Here is a 25,661-nt window from a genome sequence, read left to right as displayed (position 1 = left end):
TGGATTGCAAGCTCAATACAAGTCTACAGTATGACATGGCACCCTAAAAAGCTAATGCAAATCTGAATTAATACAATCATAGTATTCAGAACAAAGAAGAGTATATTCTTGCTATACTGTATCTGTACCTAGATTATTGTGTACAATTCTAGGTGCTTATTTTAGGAAGGATAGTACCAAGTTGGACTATGACAAGAGATGTGAATCCAAGATGGTAGAGGGACTCTAAAACCATGTCATTGAAGGAACTGGGGAGATTAAGCTTAAAGAAAAGAAGACTAAGAGGAGGAACATGTGATCATTGTATTAAAAAATGTGAAGGGTTATCGTCAAGTTGGGAAGGGATGGGATGTGTTCTAGTGAGCCTCAAAAGGGGAGAATTAGCAGAAATGAATGGAAATTGCAGAGGCAGATTTCAGCTAAGCACAAGGAAAAGACTTCCTAAGAACTTGAGCTGTCCAAAAGTAGAACTGACAGCCTCTGGCAGTAGTGAGTTCCTGTTCACTGGGAGTCATCAAGAAAAGGCTACATAGCCAAGTTTTTAGATATTAAGGGACTACGAGTTAGATGACTCCTAAGATCCCTTTGAACTCTGAGATTTTATGGCTTTTGGAATAAATGAAAATCTTGTTTTGGTCCTAACTTGTTATTTTATTGGTATTTGGGAATTCCCCATGAGGAACCTTCCTCTACAAATGTAGACCAACATCTGCTGTGCAATTTTTCTCCTTAGAGAGCTGTCACAGGGCGTTGAGAGTTTAAGTGATTTGCCCAGGGTCACATAGGCAGTATGTGTCAGGGCCAGCACTTGAATCCAGGTCTTCTTGACTCGTTACATACTCTATTAATAATGAAAACAGAATCATTTAACAGAATAAGCTCTGGGATGGGTGGTAGGATAACTGGATTCTAATCCCAGCTCTCTCACAATCATGGAGACTTCTCAATAACTTATTTCTATAAATGTATAGCACTTAAAGATTCTGGACCCTACATGTGCCTTAGGAGGTTGGGCACCCAAGACGGCAGGTGGCTATATCCCCCTCGGGGCCTGGGGGTAATCCCTTAGATTTGGACTGCCTTTATATTGCTATCTATTCTGTTGTGTTCTCCCCAGTAGCAGTTGCCAGTTACAGCTAGTACCTCTCCTATATAATTGACTAACCTAATAATTAAAGCCCCAATATCATTTAACCAATTAACATCAATTAGCTTTTTACAAAGGAATATTTACTGAGAGAAATACACATATGCTGAACGGGGGGCATACTCTCTTCTTCACCAACTTGGTCCCTGTGTATGGTGGGCTCAGATTTAAAGAGATTGCAACAAAGCATTTGCCCTAGCAAGATCAATTGGGAATGCTGCATAGCTTCTGGATGAGTTGTTCCCTTGTTCCCATGGCTTCTTGGCTGCTCTTAATCTGCTGCTAGTCTGAGTCCCACAGGCTGGTCCTTGGGGCTATACTCCTCACCAGGCTCAGCTCCTGGCTGATTCTGGTATGGACTACAGGTCCTGAGCTGCTCATGCTCTTTTGACCTTTCAAAGCTCAGACGGTCATAGCCTAATGTCTAGTTCATTTCATCTTCAACACTCATTCAAGCAAGCCACAGGAAAGAACAAATACACTGAGGCAAAAAACAGACACTATGTATTTGAGACCACTTGTGAGCCAGGTAGGAAGATTAGGCTTCTGGCTCCGCATCTCTCTCTCTCTGTCCACACACACACATATACACCCCTCTGCAAGCTTATATCAGTTACTGACTTGATCACCACCAGGCAAATAGAGCTTGAAATGGCTGGTTAATGACTTTTAGATCCATACTTAGTTGTGACTCAGCAGCTACCCAAAAGGCCTTTTCTTCACCATGTAGTAGAAAGGGTCATAATGTATTACTAAAATGTAGACATAAAACTCTAAAAACACTTTCCTGTGTTCTGAAGTGGAGGGCCAAGGCCAAGGCCTTCCATTCCATGTCATCATGAACTTCTAGAAACAGGGTCACCAGACCTCCACATGCGTATACAACATGCAGAACACTACATATGCTCAAAGAATGGAGCTCTCTTTGTCTCATCCTCCTGCCTAGGGAGCAAATATATACTTAAAAACTATAGGGGGCAGCTAGGTGGTGCAATGGATAGAGCACCAGCCCTGGACTCAGGAGGACCTGAGTTCAAATCCAGCGTCAGACACAAAACACTCACTAGCTGTGTGACCCTGGGCAGGTCACTTAACCCCATTGCCTAGCAAAAAAAAAAAAGGCTATGACAATATGATAAATGTGTTTGCTGATCTCTGATCATTAGTATCAGGTAAGGCATAAAATTGCAAGGCCGTAGGCTCAACTCTTGGCCTTGAGCCCTCCCTAGATCCTTGATTGGTGAGCATTCTCTAGTCCGACCCAGACCCAGCATGCTGTTCTCTGACCATTTTCATGCCATGGCACTGTGTGCACTCACACCCCTGTTCCATGTTCCCCACTTCCCGTAAGCCCAGCTTTTCACCTGTAGTTCTGGGTACCGTAATCAAATTAACATAACCACTCTGGGAGAGGTTATTCCAGGGAGTTGCCTTTGTCTCCATTCACTGTCCATATACATTCCCAGATTCCTCCCTGACCACTACTCCTGTATGTGTGTTGTCTTCCCATGTTAAAATGTAAGTCTCTTGAGGGCAGGGATTGTCTTGCTTTTTTATTTGTATCCCCCAGTGCTTAGCACAGTGCCTGACACATAGTAAGCACTTAATAAATGCTTTTTTCTTTCATTCATGAGGGGTTGTCTGTAGATGGTATCATCATCTAGATGTTCCTGTTTGTGCCTGACATTGTGTTGGTTGCATCAAGTACCAGAATATTGCAAAGCCTCCTGGAGAAGATAATATCCATTTGAAAGTTTACCCCAAGGGTGGGGAACCTGTGGCCTTGAGGCCACATGTGGCCCTCTAGGTCCTCAAGTATGGCCCTTTGATAGAATCCAAACTTCCCAGAACAAATTCATTTGTTTGAATCCATTGAAGTTTGGATTCAGTCAAAGGGCCACACTTGAGGATCTAGAGGGCCACATGTGGCCTCGAGGCCACAGGACCTTGAGGACCTCAAGGCCACAGGTCCTGTTCCCTGTGCACCCCCGCCCCCGCACCAATTTGGCCTAACCATGAACACAGGAAAAAAACAAGTGAATGAAGAATGCCTATTGTCTAGATTATGAAATGCGGTTAGACTGGTAACCAATAGATGTTAACCATCATAGGACATACATCACAAATGGACAGTTAATGTTGCAAAGCTTCCAAAGATCTCCTGAAACAAAGACCTATCTTTTTAATACCAATATTCTACAGTGTTATTATGTCTGAGAGACCTTTAACACGGATCTCCAAATAATTAAAAATGGATGTCACTCAGAGAGGGCAATGGAGAAGCACATGATGGATGTGAATAAGCTCTAATGCATTACAAATTAGTAACTATAAAATACTAGAGAAAAGGATGTTATCAAAGAAATGGAAAGAAAAAAAAAGAAGGGTTGGTCATATAATATAAGCAAAGGACAGCACAGGTAAAGCCTATGCTTTCAACTGGCGTCTTTTCAATGTCAAGAAAAATTGAGAAAGGTCCCTGGCAATTTCTATAAAAGTTGCGCAGAATCAGCCAACATGGATGGGTTCTAAACTACATAATTAGAGGGATCATCCAAATACATGAGATCACTGATCCATTAGAGTATCCGGTATGTCTGAAGTGCTCATTTGGTTACCATTTAAAACTCAAAAATTATTTCTTGCTATTATAACAGCTCAAATTTATATGTGGAAAAGCCTTTTAATAATTAGAACTGTGTAGTAATGAAATGGACTTCTTAGTAGGTAATGAAAATTTCCCATCCCTGGACATCTTTAAACATAGACTACAGATGGTCCTTGTTGGACATAATGTAAAGGGGATTCATGCTTCAGGTATGGGTTAGATTTAATGACCTTTAAGACTGCTAACCAACTCTAATACTTTATAATTCTATGTAGGGGTTTTTTTTGTTTGTTTGTTTATGTTTTTATTTTGAAAGTGAAGACCTAGACCTGTGATTGGTCCATGTGGGAAAACTCCCTAGAGGAGTATAGAAATTCCCTCCACTGCAGATCAGCAACTCACCTGGAACTGATTTCTTAGAGAGTTACCTGGGGCACTGAGAAATCATTCAATTAAGAGCTAAAGACATAAAGACAAAAAATTAAACAGTCTTTGTCTTCAAGGAGCGTATATTCAAAAGGGGGTAGGGAGGGGAAACGTTTGCATGTATAAATATATGTAAAATATATGCAAGATAATTTGGGAGGATGGACTAACATGCTAAAGGAATCAGTCATTTGAACTGAGCTTTAAAGGAAGAGAAGTAGAGATTCAAAGACGCAGAGGTTAGAAGTGGGTGCATTCCAGACATAGGGGACGTGTCGCCTATGCAAAGGAAAGGAAAATGGGTGGAGTGTTGTATATGAAGAACAGGAAGAAGGCCAGATTGACTGGATCAGAGGGTACATGAAGAGAAGCAATGCATAATAAAAGCTTATAAAAGTAGCTTGGAAGCCAGGTTGTGAAGAGCTTTAAATGCCAAACAAAGAAGCTTATATTTGGTCCTATAGGTAATAGGGAGCCACCGGAGTTTTTTGAGCTAGGGAGTAACATTTTAGCTGTTAAGCAATTTGTCCATGATTTTACAGTTTTCCCTACAACAACTCCATAAGTTAATGTAATGAAAATATCATTCCTACTACTGTACAAATAAGGAAACTGACATGGCTTGTCTCAATTCTAGAACTTTTGACTCAAAGTCCAATTCTTTTCCCACTGTTCCACACTACCTATCCATTTCCACATGAATCATAGTACTGAGTTTCTTATATGATAGTATATCATTTGTGTAGTTGCTCTAACATTAGAATTCGAGTAGATCAGTTTTACTTAGTTCCCTTGGAAGGCCTGAAAGCCAGAAATAAATGGTAGCAGTATTAAGCCAGATAAAGCTCTCAAGAAAAAAAATTCTTTTTTTTTTCTTCTGCTCACCCAGGAAAGTTCAATATGAAAAGTTCTTTAATTTCTAATCTGATACCTGTCATCACTACTTATTATTTTTATCTCAGCTGGGAAAAGGTATATATTTAAGAATGTATGATCTCATCCACAAAGATCCTCCCCATGAAAGTACAGAAAGCAACCCATCTTCCCCTTTTTGTTCCTTTGAGATTGCCTATGCCCTTCCATCAATCTTCCTTAAAGGAAATAGCCAGCATATTACAGGTCCTCCTATAGTTATTTCTTGAAACATTTCATGGGTACCAGGGTCAGCAGGGTCATTGGAAAAAAATCAACACTACCACAAACCTAAAAGATCCATCTCATATTTTCGGGCTGCAATGTCAGGGACACTTATAGTTAGAAGTATAATGGTTACAGCAGTGCTTGAATGAAAGAATGAACCTTTTCCCATGAATATGGAATAGAAAGGAATGGAAAATTTTCCTCTGCTCCCTGCCACCCACACATCTGACTCCTAGGCATTTGTAGAGACCTGTTGCCTTTCCCAGAGGAATATACACAAAGGAGTTGCTGTTAGTTTGAAGCTAGATACTTACATGGACTACACACCTCACTATAAAGAATATGCATTTCAGTAAATTCTTATTACTATACTTCCAGAACTCCCCTGCTCTCTTGTGGAGACAGGTTCTTTCAAAGGGCTTTCCTGACTCTTTAGTAATATTTTGTATGAGTATATATAGCACAACTTAGAACATGCTCCTCCTTAAATCCTCATAAAATTTCTCTGTGATAGGTAGAAAATACCACTCCCCAGATGAAATTATTTGGTCATAGTCACACAGGAGATAGGTAGCAGAATTATCAGTAGTCTCCAAGTGCCAAGAGTCTCTTTGATAGGGTATACCTTGTCTTTTTGGGAAAGCAGAATACTACCCAATGCTGAATAAAACCCCAAGGAACAAGAATACCACAGAGGATGTTACTGAGGTTTATTGTCAGTCAATAAATATTTATCAAGCACCTACTATGTGCCAGGCACTATATTAAGCGCTGAGAATACAAAGAAACAATAAAGCACATTTAATGAGCAGCTCCTATGTGCCAGACATGGTGCTAAGTGCTGGATTTAGAAAGATGTGAACCCTGTTTTTAATGTGACTATCTGGAACTCCCTCCTATTGGGATGCCAGAGGATTTGCTTTACAACACCCCAAATCCTGAGTTTTTATGAGCTAAGGTTTGTTTGTTTTTAGTTTTCTCTTTCTGATTATTTGCCTCTAAAGATTAAAGCTGTTCTCTGATCAGAGCTCCTCTTGGCCTTAAATGAACCAGTAAATAGGCTTAAAAGGGAGGGGTAACAGGAGAGGCCATACACTAGCCAGCCAAAGAAGGGTGTAACAGAAATATAATCCCATTTGGCAAAGACAGAATTTGCACCCTACAAGAAAGGTCTCCACACAGAGAAAGGCTTACTAGACAGGTCTAATAGGACCTCTCCTTTAAGTTCAGTATGGTCCAAAGCAACACTGTCTTACCAGTGAAATAAAAACACTTATGGAGATAAGTATATTATGTCAAAGCTGGAAGGAGATTTAGAGATGGTCTAGTCTGACACCCTTATTTTACAAATGATAATCTTGAGGCCCATTACTCATCCAAAGTCCCATATTTGGTTCATGGTAGGACAGGAACTAGAACCCAGAGCTCATTTATTTAGCACAGTGCCTGGCACATAGTAAGCGCTTAAATAAATGCTTCTTGACTAGAACTCAGAACTACTTACATTAAATGGAAATGTAGGTACATTTATTCCTTCACTAAAACAAATATGCCATTATAGGGGAAACTATTATTCTAGAGAGATATTACTTAGAATAGAGGCAGCACTATATAGTAAGCCCCTTGAGAGCAGGGACTCTTTTAAAAAAATCTTAATGTCAGGGCAGTGAGGTGGTACAGTGGATGGAGCACTGGCCCTGGAGTCAGGAGGATCTGATTTCTAATCTGACTTTAGACAGTTACTAACTGTGTGATCCTGGACAAGTCACTTAACCCTGATTGCCTTTTAAAAAACAAAAAGATTTAAAAAAAAAACCCTTTATTTCCTTAGCATCTAGCACAGCACATTGAACACAGTAGACAATTAATACTTATTAAATTGAAGAACATTGAACTTGAGAGTCAACAGAATAGCGGTCATGGCATCATAGTGCTAAGCCGATTAGGACCTCAGAGGGTTAACTAGTTCAGCCTCCTTATTTTAATAGATAGGGTAACAGACTTAGATTAAGTTACTTGTCTAAGAGCACAGCAAAAGAAGGTAACAGAGCCATGATTTGAACCTATGTCTAGCTTCAAGTCTTGCATTTTTTGTGACTGTGCCATACTCTCTCAAGGCTTGACAGTGTGATTCTGTACACAACATTCAATCTGGATCTCTGTTTCCTTATTTGTAGAATGGAGATAATACTAGCACTTTCCAACTCATGAGAAAAGTGCTTTGTAAATCCTTCAGTACTGTAGGTAGAGGAGTAAAGAAGAAAAAACTAGCAGCCCTAGCTTTTAGACATTTAATCCTATAATACCTGTGGTCTTTAATAGCTTTTCCAAAATGAAACAAGTGCCTTTCAGATTCCTTCCATGAACAAAGGAACAGGTATGCTGCCTGTCTTTGGAATATTTTGGCCCAGGAATAATTAAGGACAACATTGATGGCAATTGAGCAATTGATTGGTATGCATAACCTGTGACTTCTTCCAAAAGGCCTATTCTTTGCAAAAGGCAAGTGAAAATAATTTCAAAAGCCTACCTTTTAATTAGAGAGACTTGGGTGACTGAACCAGTAAGCCAGAAAGATGGCGAATGCTGCTTTTCTCTTAATGCACTGCAGGGGGAGCAATGGAAGCACCAGTTAGCTATGACATTGTGTTTTATTTACTGTTGAAGAAGTTGGAAGCCACTCATCACGAAAACAAATATTTCTTAAAACTTTAAACATGATTGGATTGCTTCCTCACCATCTTCTGCTTCAGCTGTTATGTGAGCATGTGAATTACATGGTCATAGATATAATTGGAACACTTAGCTATAAAATGCCCTGATAGAGCTTAAGATTCCAGTTCTCTTTTCATCTTTATGTGTTGCTTCTATGATTACACATCCCATTACAAATCTATATATAACACACATGCTTCACCATGACATTTTGTTTGTAACAACTGTAATTGCATGTACATCATTCCAGGGAATAGCTCACCTAGGTGACCTGGACATGAAACAGCCTTGACCACTTCAAAAATGAGGCAGAAGCTGTGGATTTCTGGAATGCAGCAGTAGTAAGCAGACTAATCTGAAGTGTTTTGGTCATGTTATTGAGCAAAGGCTTTGGTCAAACTGAGTAAGAAATGGAGTCCAAGAGGAGAATTAATAATTTTGCTCATTCTTTTAAAAAACTACATTTACATAACACATTTTGTTTTCACACAACATACCTAAACAAATACCCTCACAAAGTACATTCCCCACAGATTATGGAGGGAGTTTTTTTGTTTGGTTTCATTTTTAGTAAATTTCAACAAAATTAATCAAAATATAGAAAAAAGTTTAATGTTATAGGCAATATTCCATACTCATGACCCCCATATCTGCAAAGAAGGTTGGGGGAGGTGTACCCTCATATCTCTTCTTTGGAGAGATTGTAGATTGCTAGTAGAAAGTGATGTGTTTTTTATTTCGGCAATATAGTATGAACATCGATTGACCAGTCAATCAATAAGTATTTATTATGTATCAAGCACTACGGACACAAAAACAAAAATAAAAGTTTCTGCTTTCAAAGAGCTTATATTCTGCCTTAGGGATATAATATGTTCACAGATAAGTAAATACAAGATTTACACAAAATAAATACATATTAATTGTCTAGAAGACTGAGGTAGGGTGAACACAGCACTAAGAACTGGGGGAATCAGGAGACAGCATCAGAATCAAGAGATAGCAGGAATCCCTTGAAGGAGATAGCATTTGAGAGATCCCTAAAGGAAGCTCAGAGTTTCAAGAGACAATAATTATTAACCAATGCATTTGATCAGAATTTTGTTGCCTCTCCATTTTGGTTTTATTTACATGGTCACTATTATGTTATTCTTTTGAAGCTATTTTCTTTACTAATTTATACAGGTTTCTGAGTGCTTCATCTTTTTCCTTATGGGGTGGGAATAATACTCTATTACATTAGTAAAACAGAATTCATTCTGTCATCTGCTCATTTATTGGGCACATATTTTGTCTGGCTTTTCGTTATCACATGTAGTAGTCATTGATTTAGAGCTAGAAGGAGCCTTAGAAGCCATCTAGTCTAGATGCTGTTATACATTTTTGTACATATGGATCTTTTACTGTCAATAACCTCAAGATTTAGTTCCCACTAGCAGAATCTCTAGATCAGATGGTATGAACAATTTAGTAAATTTTCTTTGCTCTGCTCATTCTTCAAACATTTATTGAACACCCATTGGTGGAGGGAGCAGAACCAAGATGGCTGAATGCAATAAGCACCTGTGCTGAACTCTCCTAGCCTATCCCTCTAAATAACTTTAAAAAGTATATTAAACTTAATTCTGAGCAACATAACTAACAGAGTCACACTGAGTTATTTTTCCCAGCCCAGCAACTTAGGAGAACAGAAAGAGAGGTCTGTGGACACTAGGGTGGGGGCTGGCCCCGGGCACAGCACAGCAGAAATGGTAACACCAATGGGCTTTAGAGGCGGCCACAATGTAGCATCTAATGCCAAGGGTCAGTAAGAATGAATATCTGGTCAGAAAGAGATTGCAGGCAGACCCCTGTGCTAGTACTACACACAGTACTGGCTACCATTTGGTAGCTCCATCACCTAGTACTCAGTTCCCAGCTGCAGTTTCAGGGTGAAGAGAAGCAGGTACAGTTATTATAAGGAACCAAGGGACCTACATGGGTAAGACTAGACAACAGACTATTTTAGAAGCATTAAAAATGTACAGGCCTCTAGATCTAGCTGTGAAAACAGCAGGACATAAAAGCTTGAAGCTCAGGCCAGTTACCCTTTCCCAGAGGCAAGGAAAGCCCAACTCTAATATAAAGTCCAAAGCTGAGAAACATGGGGAAATGGGCAAACTACCACAAAAAAGAACCTGACCATAAATAAGCTACAATGGTGACAGTGAAGTTCAAGACACAAACTCAGAAGAAGACAATGACTTGAAAACATCTATTACATGTCTATTAGGCAGCCTCAGACACTTGACACTTTCTAGCTGTGTGACTCTGGGCAAGTCACTTAACCCCGATTGCCTCACCAAAAAATAAAAAAAAAATCTATTAGGTTAAGTCACAGTATCCCTATAGGGGATACATAGAACCAAAATCCTTGCCCTTAAGGAGTTTATAATCTATTGAACAACAAGAAAGAAAGAAATCTTTATTCAGGTGCAATGCAAAAAAATCATTGTGTTTCGCATTAGCTTTTTTTTTTCTCCCAGTGAATATAAAGGGGAAAATTGCATATACTTCTGAATATAATTAAAAGACAATCAGTCTTCTTATTTTAAAATAGACTCCTCTTAGAGGCAGAATGATGTAGTAGACACTCTTGGATTTGGAGTCGAAGGATATGGGTTCTATCTCTCAGTACATTTCATAAACATGACTGGAGAGTGCATTGGCACATTCTACCATGAGTTATCATTGGTCATTCTCTTTTCCTCTGGGGAAGTAAATGGTACCAACCACAGGCCAAGTTGTTACAGGAACAACTTCTGAGTATCCTTCTGTTGTCTCTGTGATCATAGGGAAGTCACTTAAATTCTCTGAGTGTCAGCATGCTCATCTGCAAAATCAGAGAGTTGGAACTCAAAGATCCTTGCATCTCTAAATGTATGTATCCAAATGACAATCATGCCATTTCTTTACCACTTGACCAAAGGGCAATGAGTCAAGATTTTTGAGATCTAACCTTACCCAGACCCAAACTTCCTCTGTGCCCACAAGCCTCTGTTCTCCCTAAGGGCAGTGTTCCTATACTCATCTCTTTCCTATGAGTAACATATAAATTAAACAATGAAGGATCCTAATAAAGCTCCTGAGCTTTATTATTGAACTTAATGCTTCCTGGATGACAACTAGTCATTAGTATCTTTCGAGGAACACAAACTAAAATATCCATATGTGGACATTACAGAAAACATAGGAATTTTTCTGTAGTTTAAGTTCAGTAGTTTTCTTTGGTCTGGATCTGTAATTTCATCAGTATTGGCAATTTATAGTCCTATAGAAGTGCTGAGAAACCTGAAAAATTAAGTGACTTACCCAGAGTCACACAGCAAGTATTCAAAGGAAGGACTCGAACACAAGTTTTCTTGATTCTAAGACTAGCCTTCTATACATTTTCCATGATGTTTCTAAGGTTTACATCAACTCATGTTTATATAACCACTGTAGGGTCCTATAAATATTTGTTCCACACAGCCCTGTGAAGTAAATAGGGCAAGATAAGGCCTGGACTTGCGCTTTCATTGGTTTAGATCACTCCCAGGTGAGGAAACTCCCTCTACCAAATATATTGGCACCTTCTCTGAAAGTTAGCTAAGAGCTGGTTAGAGTTACCCATGGTCACATAGCCAATATGTGTCAGAGGCAGGACTGAAACCCTGCTATTCCTGGCTTTCAGGCTTTCTATCCGCTATGCCATCCTACCTCATCAAGGATCATAATCTTTGCTTTTCAAAGGAGGAAACTATCTGAGAGATAAAGTGAATTGCCCAGGATCACAAAGGGAGTGACCGAGCTAAGACTTCAGTACCGATTATTTGACTCCAAAATCCAATGCCCTTTCTAGCATGCCTTCCTCTCAACCCAAGAAAAATGGCTTCCACAAAATGGCCTTGATGTGACCTTTTTATGTTATTTTTACTGTAGGATTATGAAAAGGAATCTATTTAAATCCAGTTCTCCCATTACAGTACATTTGTTTCAGTGGAGGGAAAAAAACAGCTGCATCTCCATTAAACACACTCCAGTTAATTTGTTTTGCTCATTTAGTTAGAGTCTTCTGATGGTTCATTGTAGCATGTACATGACTCTAGGCACTGAAAGGCTGTGCCACCTGAGTGCAAGCTCTGGAAAGGCTTCAAGTAAGTTTATTACCTGGATGGCCACAGTGTGATCAATTTTTTGATCACTGCAGCTCTTAAAGACCACAAAAGACCAAGTCACAGTATTTTGTGGCAGAGAAAATACCCATACCAATAGTAACAGGGTCTCAAAATATTGCTGCTCCTTCTACCCCTCCTTCTTCTCCTCCTTCTTCATAGCTGTTGTTACTGTTTTTGAGACTAGATCTCAAAGATGAAGCGACCTTCATTGAGCCTAACTCCACTAGTGATCAGTATGGGAGCTTAGATGGGCTTCATTTTCAATTCGAGCCACTTTGCCTGTTTCCCCCTCACCTTAGGCGGCCTGATGGCTAAGGAAATCACTGGTTGTTTTCAAGCAGAGTATTAGTATGATCAATATTATACTTTAGAAAGAATACTCTTATTCTGATTAGAATATTAGAAAATTAGAAACTAAAGGCAGGGAGGCAAAGTAGGAGTCTACTATAGATAGTCCAAGTGAAAGTTAATGAACACCCAACCTTAGGATTGGTGACCATGAAAGCAAAGGGCAGATGTAAGACCCTGCAGAAACAACTCAACATGATTTGGTATGACAATGGAGAATAAGAGAGATGGAATGTCAAAGATGACTCCAATATTTTTAGCCTGAATAAATGTAAAGATAGTGTTATGATTACTCAGAAAAGGGGAAGTCAAGAGGAGTAAATTTTGAGAGGAATATTGGACATACCAGCTTTGAGTTGCTTACCCAACAACTAGGTAGAAGTGTACAACAAGCAGTTGGAACAGGAGTGATTAGAAAAGATTAGGACTGGAGATAATAAAGTGGGAATTATTCACATGTGATATTTGAAGCCATGAAAGGCTAGCTAGCCATAGGAGATGAGATCCCAAAGGAAGGCAGTGTGGAGAAATGAATCTTGGGGGAACACCCCAATAGGCTTTTATTGAAGACAGCTAGAGAGAAAGAACAAAGGTAATAGGAGAAGAGAAAGGAGTACTGTGTCACAAAAGCCAAGAGAGGGGAGTTTCAGGAAGAATGGGGCATTTGAAGACTGCAGAGTTTGAAGAAGATGAGGACAAAGGACATTGGAATTGTCACCTACATCTTTGGTGACTTTGAGAAAGCAGTTTCAGTGTAGTGATGATAGCTAGAATAAGACTGATAGGGGCTAACTTTTTGGATAACTATTTCTAGAACATTGTGAAAAGGAGAGAGATAGGTTAGTAGTTTAAGTTGTAACAGGTAAGAGATTTGTTTGCCTTTTAAGAATAAAGTAAGAGGAGAGGCAGCATGGTATATTAGGAAGATTACTGAGTTTGGAGTCAGGAGAATTAGGGTAGACTTGCACATAAAATAGAGGAAGTTTGGTCATATTTGTAGGTGCAAGGGAAGCAGCCAGTAATGAGAGAGAAATTAAACATTTAAGAGAGAGAAACTGATGAAGTAATTGGATATTGACTGGACTAATAAAGCAGGAATGGGATAGAGAACAAAGGGGAAAGACAGTAGTTGAAAAGAGAAGAGATAATTCTTTCTTTGAAAGATCAGGGAAAAAAACAGGCAAGGTAGCATAATGAATTAAGTGCTTGACTTTGATTTGAATGTAAGAATATGATTTTAAATCAGTCAGATGAGACTTGGATGTGAGAATCAAAAAATGATGTAAAATATTTTATCACACTAAAACTATCAACTTTTTGAGAAAATTTTAGTTTCCCTAATGTCTTGAGACCACCAAGGGTGACAATGTGGGGTCAGGGGATTAGAGGTACTAACAGTACCTCTTCCCCAATAGGAATCCCAGCAAACCCTGGAAAGTTGTGTGACTGCAGCACACAGTTTCAAGTCCCTGACCTTGTCTGACCTGTATTTCTACCATTAAGCCACTTTTATTGAGTACTGATTTACTACACAGAGAGCACTGTACTAGGTATACATAGAAGGTAAGCAGCTTATATTATTTTTTCACCAAAATATTTACTTTTACAATGACCCATGCTTGCAACAACTAATCTCCAAAAGCAGTAATACATTTTGCAGTGATTTTGATTGCATGACAATCTTGTCACTCTGTCACACAGTAAAAGAAATGCTGATATTTTGTTGAGTGGTTCTGTCAAAAGGACCACAGCCCAGGATGATATGACTGACAACTACACACACATTCCTGGTCTGCACAGCCTTCTAGCAGTTACAAACACACTGGAATGGTTATAAACAACTATATTTTAAATAGTTTTCTGGCATGGTTGGGTAAGCCGCAAAAAAGATAACCTAATTGGTTCTGTAAATTTTTCTGCATCCAAAAATTTCATTTTCTATCCATCCATCCATCCATCCATCCATCCATCCATCAGCAAACATTTATTAAACATGTACCAGGAACTGTAAAAACAAAGATATATGTTCAACAGCCCATGCTCTCAAAGAGCTTACATTTCTATACTTTATAGTTATACTGACATGGCAGGAAGCTGCTCATAGGTTACTGGTAGTAGAGAGCTGTGAATCATTAAATGAGCTTATATGAACCCAGTGTGATAGGGGTAGGCTCTTTGAAGAAGTTAGTACTTTTTAATGTTTTCTCCCTCAGACTTAACTAGTTAAGCCCAGTTTAATAAAGAACACAAAAGTTTTGCCTAAACATGGATATCAGAAGCAGAACTATTCTAAAAGGAAAACAAAAGGCAAGGAATTTGAAAAAATTAAGGTTAAATTTTAAAACAAAGTAAAAGGAGATCATAAAAGGTTTTTTTTTTAAGCATTCCTCTTTAAATATAGTTGCCTCATTAATTCCATCCTCTGAATTCCTTCCAGGAGATATTAAGATTTGGGCCCAGTGTGAACTGGACCAAGGGGATGAAACTGAAGATTTTATTAAAACCATTTTGAGGAGGTATTTAAATGCAAATAATTTGCTAAAATGCTTTCCTCAAAATCACCCTGTGAGGTGGATAGAACAAATATTATTATCCCTCCTTTTCACATACCCTTACACTCAGCAAACTGACAATTTTAGTTTCTTTTTTAAGTAGTGTTATGTCAGGGTAAACGTACAATCTCTTATTCAAAATATTTAAATAACCCATGGAGGTTTCCCATGGCTCCCCATCCTCCCCAAATTCAAATTCTCCCTGAACTTTAAAGCCCAGATCAGGTTTCAGCTTGATGAAGCCTGCTATGACTATTCCAGGTAAGAGTGAATGCTCCTCCCCAAGCAATGATCACATGTAACCTTCATTTAGCATTCATCCATTGCCTTGAATTGTTATTGTTTTTGATCCAGATGAATTTGTCATCATTCCCCTTCTCCCCTCTCTAGCTGCTTAAAGGCAGGGACCAATTTCCATTCCAGCCTCAGAGATCATCTTTGTAGCATAGGGCTGACCACATGGTGTACACTTGAATATTAGATTGCCTGATTCAAGGGATTCAAGTTTTAGAGTTAGCAGGAACTTTGAAATAGATCAGCCCAAAGCCTTTGACCCTCAATATGATTTTCCAAATGTGTGAAAACAAAAGACTGGCAAGGGACTTGACTATGGGAATCTGCTCTCCCCTACCCTTTACCCTACCAAGCCCTTTAAAAGGCTTCACGTATAGTAACTTCAACTTTTAAGTTCAGACTATCTGTTACTGGGCTTCTCAGTGTGCTCCCGGATCCAGGCACAAAACACCCACATACATGGGGCATGTCACAAATACCACACTGCAAGGATAACTCAAGGTAAGGGAATATATAAGAAAGCTGAAGGGTATGCTCATTAAAAGCATGGCGGCCACACTCCCCTGGAGTCTGAGCTATTTGACCCATGTGGTACTGCCCAACTTTTCTAGGGAATGATAACCTTCCACTAAGGTCCTCCTCTGATGCCTCGCTGTGCTGTAAAGGCTCTTCATGAGACCTTGGGTTCTCAAAGGTTAGTGCCAGTGGAGCATAAAACCTGTAAAGTTGTACCAAGTTGGAAAGGCATCAAGTACTGCTGGGCAACAAATTTTGTATCTGCAGTGGGAGGACTTATAGCCTAAGTTCCAAGGCTCATCACCAAAAAAGCTAGTTGTCAGGTATTTTATTTTTGTTCACAGTGATTCATGAAAACTTATTAAAGCACAAAAAAGTCACAATCTTAGTGGAGGTAGATACATTCTGATGAAATCATGTACCCTTGAACTGCTAAGCATGAAGTGCTGAGAATATCTATATTTGTATTTAGCTGGCTGAGACATGTTAAGCACCTGACCCACTCTGACCCCAAAATCTCAAAATTCAACTAGTCACAAACAGACTGAGCTTTTTCATAGCAGAGGGGGCGTCTTATACTACTTTTCTCACAAAAGTTGAACAAAAGAAAACAAAAATACTTATTAGAATGGGATACAAGACAAACTGTGGCACCTTCTCACTGGTTAACCTTAACTTCATCCTCTAGGTATCAGACAAAGCCACTTTAGAAAGACCCTTTGCAATCCTTTGAGACTGATTCAACATTGGCTATGAAGCTATCCTAGAATATACAAGTAACCAAAAATAATACCCAAGCATCTCCTATGTGCAATAGGTATTGTGCAGGTCACAAGGTTCTTACTTTCAAGAACTTCAGAATCTAATTGAGAGAGAAGATAAATGTACCTTAAGATAATAGAAAGGAGTAAATGAACATCCAATGAGTGGTACCGAAAATGTTATCTAGTGAGGGTTAGAAGAGAAATCACTTTCAACTGGAATGGTCAAGAGTCAGATTTTGGCCTGTGTCTTGGAAAATAGCAGGACTTCTCCTGTGAAGAGAATGGTATAAAAAAGGGCAAGGATGTAGTAAGGTAGAAGGTGTTCTCTATGCAATTGGCTCGTGCAATGTCCCTATAGGATTAGAGACATGGACAGATTTAGGGACATAGAATGCCATGGCTGAACTTTAAATGTCTCAGGGAGCCTTTTAGGATTTTTAATCAAAAGAGTTACATAATGAAAGAAATGTTTTAGTAATGTTAATCTGGCAAGCAGAGTGCAGGAAGGGTTGGGAGAGGAGACTTGGAGAGACCAGTTAGGAAGAAGCTATTGCAATATTCCAGGAATTTTTTTTTGAAATTTGAATAATTTATTTCCCCCCAATTACATGTAAAGACAATTCTTAACATTTTTTTAAATTTTGAGTTCCAAATTTTCTCTCTTCCTCTCTCACCCCACTCCTACCAGGAACAGTAAGCAATTTGATACAGGTTATACATGTACAATCATGCAAAACATTATTACCATGGTAGTCATGTTGTGAAAGAAGACAGAGACCCAAAGGAAAAAAAAATCACGAAAAAAAAAATAAAGTGAAAAATAGTGTGCTTCAATCTGCATTCAGACTCCTTCCTCCGGAGGCAGATACCGTTTTTCATCATGAGTCTTTTGGAATTGTCTTGGATCATTGTATTGCTGAGAATAGCTAAGTCATTCACAAATGATCATCATACAGTATTGCTACTACTGTGTATAATGTCCTCATGGTTCTGCTCACTTCACTTTGCATCTATTCTTTCCACTTTTTTTTCTGAAAGCATCCTGTTTATCATTTCTCATAGAAAAGTATTCCATTATAATTATATGCCATAATTTGTTCAGCCATTCCTCAATTGATGGGCATCCATTCAATTTCCAATTCTTTGCCTCTACAGAAAGAGCTGCTAGAAATATTTTTGTACAAATAGATCTCCTCCACCCCTTTATCCCTTTTTTTGGATCCTGTTGGGATACAGACCCTAGTAGTGGTATTGCTGGATAAAGGGTATACACAGTTTTATAGCCCTTTGGGAATAGTTCCAAATTGCTCTCCAGAATGGTTGGATCAGTTCACAACTCCACCAACAGTACATTAGCACCCCAAATTTTCCACATCCCCTCCAACATTTATTATTTTCCTTTTCTGTGTTATATTAGCCAATCTGATAGGTGTGAGGTGGTACCTCAAAGTTGGTTTAATTTGCATTTCTATAATCAATAGTGATTTAGAACACTTCTTCACATAACTTTCATGTAACATATTCATATGGCTTTGATTTCTTCATCTGAAAACTGCTTGTTCACATCCTTTGACCATTTATTGATTGGGGAGTGACTTATATTCTTATAAACTTGACTAACTTGTCTATATATTTGGGAAATGAGGACTTTATCAGAGTAACTTGCTATAAAAATTGTGTCCCAGCTTTCTGCTTTCCTTCTAATCTTGGTTGCATTGGCTTTGTTCGTGCAAACACTTTGTAACTTAATATAATAAAAATTGTCCATTTTGCACCCAGTAATGCTCTTTATAGAATTTGGTCACAAATTCTTTCTTTCTCCATACATCTGACAGGTGAACTATTCCATACTCTCTTAATTTCTTTATAGTATCACCCCTTATGTTTAAATCATGCACTGATTTTGATCTTATGTTGGTATATGGTGTAAGATATTGTGCTATACCTAATTTCTGCCATACTGTTTTCCAGTTTCTCCAGGAGTTTTTGTCAAATAGTGAACTCTTGTTCCAAAAGCTTGGGTCTTTGGGTTTATGAAATACTAGACTGATATAGCCATTTACTACTGAGTCTTGTGTACTTAATCTATTCCACTAACTCACCACTCTGTTCCCTCACCAGTACCAGATAGTGTTGATGATTACCACTTTATAATACAGCTTGAGAACTGGTATGGCTAGGCTACCTTCCTTTGCATGTTTTCATTAATTCCCTTAATATTTACTTTTTGTTCTTCCAGATGAATTTTATTATTTTTTTCTAGCTCTATAAAATAATTTTTGGTAGTTTGATTGGTATGTCACTGAATAAGTAAATTAATTTAGGTAGAATTGTTATTTTTATTATATTGGCTCAGCCTACCCATGAGCAATTAATGTTTTTCCAACTGTTCAAATCTGACCTTGTGTGAAAAGTGTTTTGTAATTATGTTCATATACTTCCTGGGTTTGTCTTGGCAGGTAGACCCCCAAGTAGTTTATATTGTCTATAGTTATTTTAAAAGGAATTTCTCTATCTCTTGCTGCTGAACTTTGTTGGAAATGTATAGAAATGCTGATGATTTATGTGGGTTTGTTTTTACATCTTGCAACTTTGTTAAAGTTAATTATTTCAACTAGTTTTTAGTTGATTCTTTAGTATACTATCATATCATCTGCAAAAAGTGATAGTTTTGTTTCCTCTTGCCTATTCTAATTCTTCTTTGATTTCTTTATCTTACTGCCACAGTTGGTATTTCTAATGCAATACTGAATAATAGGGGTGATAATGGGCATCCTTGTTCCATCACTGATCTCATTGGGAAGGTTTTTAGCTTTTCCCCATTACAGATAATGCTTGCTGAAGGTTTTAGATAGACAGTACTTGGGATTTTAAGGAAAGCTCCATTTATTCCTATGCGTCCCACTGTTTTAAATGGGAATGGGTGTTACATTTTGTCAAAAACTTTTTCTGCATCTGTTGAGACAATCATACAATTTCTGTTAGATTTGTTATTTATATGGTCATTTTGCTGATAGTTTTCCTAAATATTCCAGAACTAAGGCGTAAAGGGACCAAACTAGAGTAGCTGGTGAAATTGTGAAGAAACAAAAAACCTGAGTATTTGAGGATGAGAAAGGGAACAGTTAAACTATGCTTTTCAAACCTAGATGACTGAGAAAATGAGTTATAGTCATTGTGAAAATACCCTTGACAGGACTAGTCGGAAAAGAAGGGGAAAGGAGACCTAGGTAAACACCTCTTCAAGAATCCGTTTTGAGGAAGAACGTTAATCTTGATGCTTTCAGGCACAGTGGTAAGAGGGCTAGATTTGTAGTCTGATGTTCTGAATTCAAATTCCAGCTCTGCCAATGAACATCTGTGTGATTCTGGGTAAATTCTTTAACATTTCTAGTACTGAGTTTTCTCAATTGTAACATGAGGGGATTAGACTAAGATGATCTCTAACATCCACTCTAGCTCCAAATCAATCCTACTTTAAAGGCGTACATTTTTAAGCCCTCTGATGTGGCATCTAAGCTCCTTCAAGGAACCTAGGCCCCTATTCCTAAAACAGAAAGCCTTGGTAGCAATTTTCCCTGAAATTTTCCTGATCACTCTGCATACAACACAGCAGTTTTCTACCTTTATTCCCTGCAGGGAGATGAGGCCTTTGGAAACTGTACTAAGAGTCTTAGTAGAAAATCTTTTTGTGCACTTTTCTGTGAGCCTCAGGACATTTGCCCTCGGCAGTTTGCAACAAGTTGTCCAGCTGTTAGATCACACTAATGCCATAACTGAAGTGAATGTCTCACGTCCCTGCTCTTTCCTTTGCAGCTTTGGGCAGTTAATTTTAGGTACTTAATACTTCACATGCTATTTTTCTAATTTGTCTTGTTTCCTCACATTACTTTAGGCTCTAACTATACATACAAAAGTGAAGTGAGATAATATCTAATTCAAAATAAAACACTTTATACTCCATATCAGGACAAATTACATCAATTCTATATTTTCCTTTACATATGCAGACAAAAACTATCATATATTTTGTTTCAATTTTCTTAAATTACTCTTAGTTAACATCTTGGTTGAATGCAAATCTCAACTAGTCACCAGAATTCAGCCACAGTTCAGACATCCCATTCTTTATTAAAGCCTCTCATAACTTTGATCAAGTTTGAAAATTTTTTTAAAATTACATTTAATTTTCCTGCTCTTAAAAAGGTAATGCAACATAGAAAAATGTTTTTATGTGATGCTGTGATTATACATATTAGATAAGTGATATAGATTTTATATGACTAACAGGTATAAATAGCCAAAATTTATTTTAACTGGAAGTGGAGATAAAATTTATTTGCTATTCAATCTTAATCACAACATCCACATCATACTTAATGTATCTCACATTCAGAATTTAAAATATACTCATAGACTCAGTGAGAACAAAATTGCAAGACTCATTAGGCTCTCTGCAGTGACACAAAATCATTTACATACGCCATCATTGGCATTAGATTTTCCTTACAAAGATGTACATAACACTCCAACATCATGATCAATAATTTATTAGACAAATGTTTATTAATTGACCAAAGGGTAACAACTGTTTCTAGATTCTTCTTTGTATCTTTCACATTTCTCTTCACATTTCAGGGATGATCCTCTAGAGCTCTGAACTTGCATAAGGTCTCTTAGGCAAACAGTGCAGGAAGACCTCAAGACCACATCCAAGGAAAGGAAAGCTTGAGTGCAGGTTCTGAAAAATGTTTTGATGATCTCTCGATGGGTCATATAAGAACTGCTATGGTGCATAAAAGCAGTAAATGGTGATGAGGGGTGAGTCAACCTGAACACACTGGAAAACGTCAAGGTGAAGCCTAAACAGGCATCAGGAAACTCATTTTATTGTTCCTAACACCATAGTGGGGTTCATACAAGTTGAGTATACTTCCAAAACATATGTTGCAATGCTTAGAGAAGATAGGGGTTCAAAGCTTGAAATGAAATTTGTTACTTCTCTGTGTATACTCAGATTCTTAATATCTTATACATATAAGAAGGCAAATCAGGTTACAGTGATGTGAGTTAAGCTTATTAAGGATTTAGCTTAGCAGCTGTTTTTCTGGCACAAGTTTTTGGCAGAAGTACAAAACAGAAGTATGTCTGCCACAGTGAGGCCCCTCTCTAAGCCTCCCTTCCTCAGTTCAAACAAGAATTAGTGTAACCAAGGCAGTTTTACATCTTAGTGCTTAAGCTATTAGAGTACACACAGAATTTATTAATCTCTTCAGAGGCAAAATATTTAAATTCAGATACTTCCCTAATTTTATGGTCCAAAAACGTAGGTTAAGTGTTAAACTTGGATATATTCTATAGAAATGCAATTCTTGGAGGACTAAGGCACCTCCTTCTTTCAAATCATTAAAAAGAAAAACTGGAAATTCCCTTAATATGTAGGCATGACCAAACCAAAACTGAATCTTTAATGAATTTCTAGGACAATATTTTAGAGGGTTAAGAAACTGGAGATTTCATTTGAGACAGGTTAGGGCGGGTAGTTATTTCTATACTAGCCACACCCAAAGAGAGGGAGTACTTTTTGGTACATGGCTTTATCTAATGCTTTGGAAATGTCATCTCCAGTCATTGAGCAACCATTCTAAAATGCCCAAGTCACTACTTAATGGAATTGGGGGAAAACTTTTTAATAGTCCTGACTTGTTTCCTTATTGGCAGATGCTTCTCATGTCCTCCATGTGTACCTCCCTAGACCGCATTGCCACATTTTCCTTCAAGGCCTCACTCAGATGCCATAATCTCTAAAGTCTTTCCTGATACATTATCTCGAGTGTTCCCATGTGTCATCATGGTGTGTCCTCATTGAGCTGGGTGGTTCAGTAGTCAGGGCACTAGAAGGTCTGACTGATTTCACGTTATGTCTCAGATACTTACTAGCTGTGTGATAAGTCACACAGGAAAAGTAATTTCACCTCTGTGTTGCTTCAGTTTCCTAATTTGTAAAATGGGAATATCACTTACCTCACAGTTGTGGTGAGGATCAAATGAGAGAACACATGAAAAGTACTTTGTAAACCTTAAAGTGCTATATAAATGCTAGCTATCATTATTATTGTAGGCTTTGAGCTTTCACTGGTCACAAAATAAATAGCTTCAGGTTATAAGGAATGGAATTTTCTAGCATTAAAAATATTTGTATTTATAAAAAATATTATCACTACCTTCCATGTATGTTATGTTAACATTCACCACCTTCAATGTACTCTGTTAAACCCTAGGTAGTTATCTACTGCACCACCTCTTTCAATGATTAACGTATCTGTGCTTTCATCACTGTGAATATCCCTTTTCTCACTGATAAATCCCAGGCTCACAGAATCATACATTTAGAGTGGAAAGGACATTAGAGGCCATCTAGTAAAATGCCTTCATTTTAAAGATAAGGAAACTGAGATTAAGAGAAGTCAAGGGACTTGTCCAAGGTCACAAGACAATAAATGGGACAGGTAGAATTTGAACCTGAATCTTTTTGACTCCAAACCCATTGTTCAATCCACTGTACTTGCCATATAGGTTTATACCTGTATAAGTATCCAATATTCAATGTTGGCCGCTAGATGGTTCAGTGGATAGAACTCCAGGCCTGGACTCAAGAATATGTAAGTTCAATTCTGGTCTCAGACACTTAACTAACTGTGTGACCTTGGGCAAGTCATTTAACCTTTGTTTGCCCTAATCCACTGGAGAAGGAAATGGCAAATCACTCTAGTATCTTTGCCAAAAAAACCCCCATGGACAGTATGGTCCATGGGGTCATGAAGACTTGGACACAACTGAACAACAACACCACCACCACATATTCAAGGAATCCTGGTACTGCCTGCTTTTAGCAAGGAATTCCTTACAAAAAGCTAGGGTAAAAATCAGTATATTTGCTAAACATTCTACTGAACCCACTGTAGTGTAATGGAAAAAGTACTGGGTTTTCAAGTGTGAGGACTGAGATTCAAATTCCACCTATCCCACTTACTACCTATGTGACCTTAGGCAAGTCATCTTTCTCATCTCTGGGCATCAGTTTCCCCATCTGTAAAATGAGTCAGTCAGTTGTACTAGATGACCTCTAAGATTGCTTCCCGCTCTAAATCTATGATCCTATGACCATAGATTTTCCATTTTACTAGCTTCCCAATCTAAATTAAATTAAATTAAAAAGCAAATACAGAAGAATGAGTTTTTAAAAGTAGTCTACCAAGTACTAATTGGTTTCAAAAGTGTTAGTGAATAAACAAGATAGTCACTATACATATGTAATGGCACCAGAGTACACTAGAATGCCTTTGATATTCTCAGCCCTGGTATGAAGAGATGATTTGAATTGTGCAACCAGAATTCTTCTAGGGCATGTTCTCATAGGGAAAGCTCCCTAGCCAGATGCCTGTTCCAACAGGTCTATCTATGCTTGTGAAACTCATAATATGCAGGTAAATGTGAGGGAGAACCACTAACAACCTAACATATTTTTAAAAAAATGTATCCTGGTCCTAGCATATTCCATAAGATATGGATGTGAGGAGAACATGAATTCTAATGGGTAATTCTGAACATAGGTAAATTAAGAAATGGGAATAACTGCAAATGTAATTTCAGTTTTCTCACACCTGTAGACTAACCTATATTACAATCTAAAGTATGCCTGGATTATGGGCTGAGGAACATTCACCATGAGAAGTTACTTTCTTCTTCTGCAGCAATGTGGCCAATAAAAATAAGGGTATACATACAAAGAGGAAAATTTGAGAGAAGCAGAGTACACTGAATTGGGACTCTGGAATTAATGTTGGATCTACCAGTTGTTAGCCTTGAGCATCTGGGCAGGTCAATTAGACTCTTTGGGCCACAAAATTTTAAGGGTTGGGCCTCAGAATTCATTTATTCAAAACTCTACCTAACCAGAAAGCCCCTTTACAACATTCTTAAGAAGCAGACATTCAACCTCTGCTTAAAGTATTCCATGCAAAGGGAAATTCAAGATACACACACACACACACACACACACAGTGTATATCTTGATATATATGCAACTTATCCCAATTTTGGACGGCTCTAATTGTTTAGGAAATTCTTCCTGATAGCAAATGAATCAACTACAATGTATTCAGCACCTACTATGTGCCAGGATCTGGAGATACAAAGTACCTACCTTGAAAGAGTTTAATGAGGGAAGACAACATGCCTATATAGATATAATGTAAACCACATGCAAAGCAGATACAGTTGAAATCTGCCCTTTGTAGCTTCCCATCTCATAAGATCAAGTCTAATCCCTCCTTTATTGCCAATCCTTTAAATATCTGAAGACAACCATTATGTCCCCAACTGAGACTTCTCTCCTCTAGTCTCTTTGTTACACATTCAAACAATCCTGGCTGCTTTCCTCTAAACATACTTCAGACTGTCCATAATCCCTAAGGATTTCCAATTGATTTTTGATTTGCTCAGTAGACTATCTTACGCTACATGAAATAATTTAGGTGAAGTTTGCCTGAAGGCATTGTCAAAAGTCTTCAGTCCTCAAATTCTATAATCCTTTAATGTATCTGAATATTTTAAAATTATATATAATCCCTTATTTTATTTGGGTATTTTTGGAATAACCTGTTTTGTTTTTGTCCTCACAACCCCACAGTTTATTATAGTGTTTTGCTACCTAAAAGGCACTGAAAGTCATGATGAATGAAAACTTCTTAAGAATAAGCACTTCATATATTATGTACAATGTCTAGCCCCCATGAGAACATAGCAAATAATCTGTGGGAGCCAGATTACTATCATTACCAACAGCTGATATATGACTACATGCCAGATATACCCTACCCAGGGGCATCTCACAACAATGGTACCCAGCAGATGGTTAGCTTCACTGTTTGTATCCGCTGAAGTAAAAAGAGA

At 38.0% G+C, this 25,661-nt stretch overlaps 1 protein-coding gene across 5 annotated transcripts in view; it reads right to left on the bottom strand.

Annotated features, from left to right (window-relative positions):
• Positions 1 to 21,240: 21,240 nt before the first annotated feature.
• KATNBL1 (katanin regulatory subunit B1 like 1) overlaps positions 21,241 to 25,661 on the bottom strand; it is an 89,555-nt gene continuing 85,134 nt past the window's right edge. For all 5 annotated transcript variants that reach the window (XM_020997224.2, XM_078151310.1, XM_020997123.2 and 2 more), the window contains one exon: positions 21,241 to 21,492. The gene's annotated coding sequence lies outside the window, so the exon portion shown is untranslated. The remainder of the gene's footprint in view (positions 21,493 to 25,661) is intronic.

The sequence above is a fragment of the Phascolarctos cinereus genome, unplaced genomic scaffold (assembly GCF_003287225.1).
Source record: "Phascolarctos cinereus isolate Bilbo 61053 unplaced genomic scaffold, phaCin_HiC Scaffold_3;HRSCAF=262, whole genome shotgun sequence".
NCBI classification, from domain to species: domain Eukaryota; kingdom Metazoa; phylum Chordata; class Mammalia; order Diprotodontia; family Phascolarctidae; genus Phascolarctos; species Phascolarctos cinereus.
The sequence above is the reverse complement of the archived record's forward strand: the minus strand, read 5'-3'. Positions and strand labels throughout refer to the sequence as shown.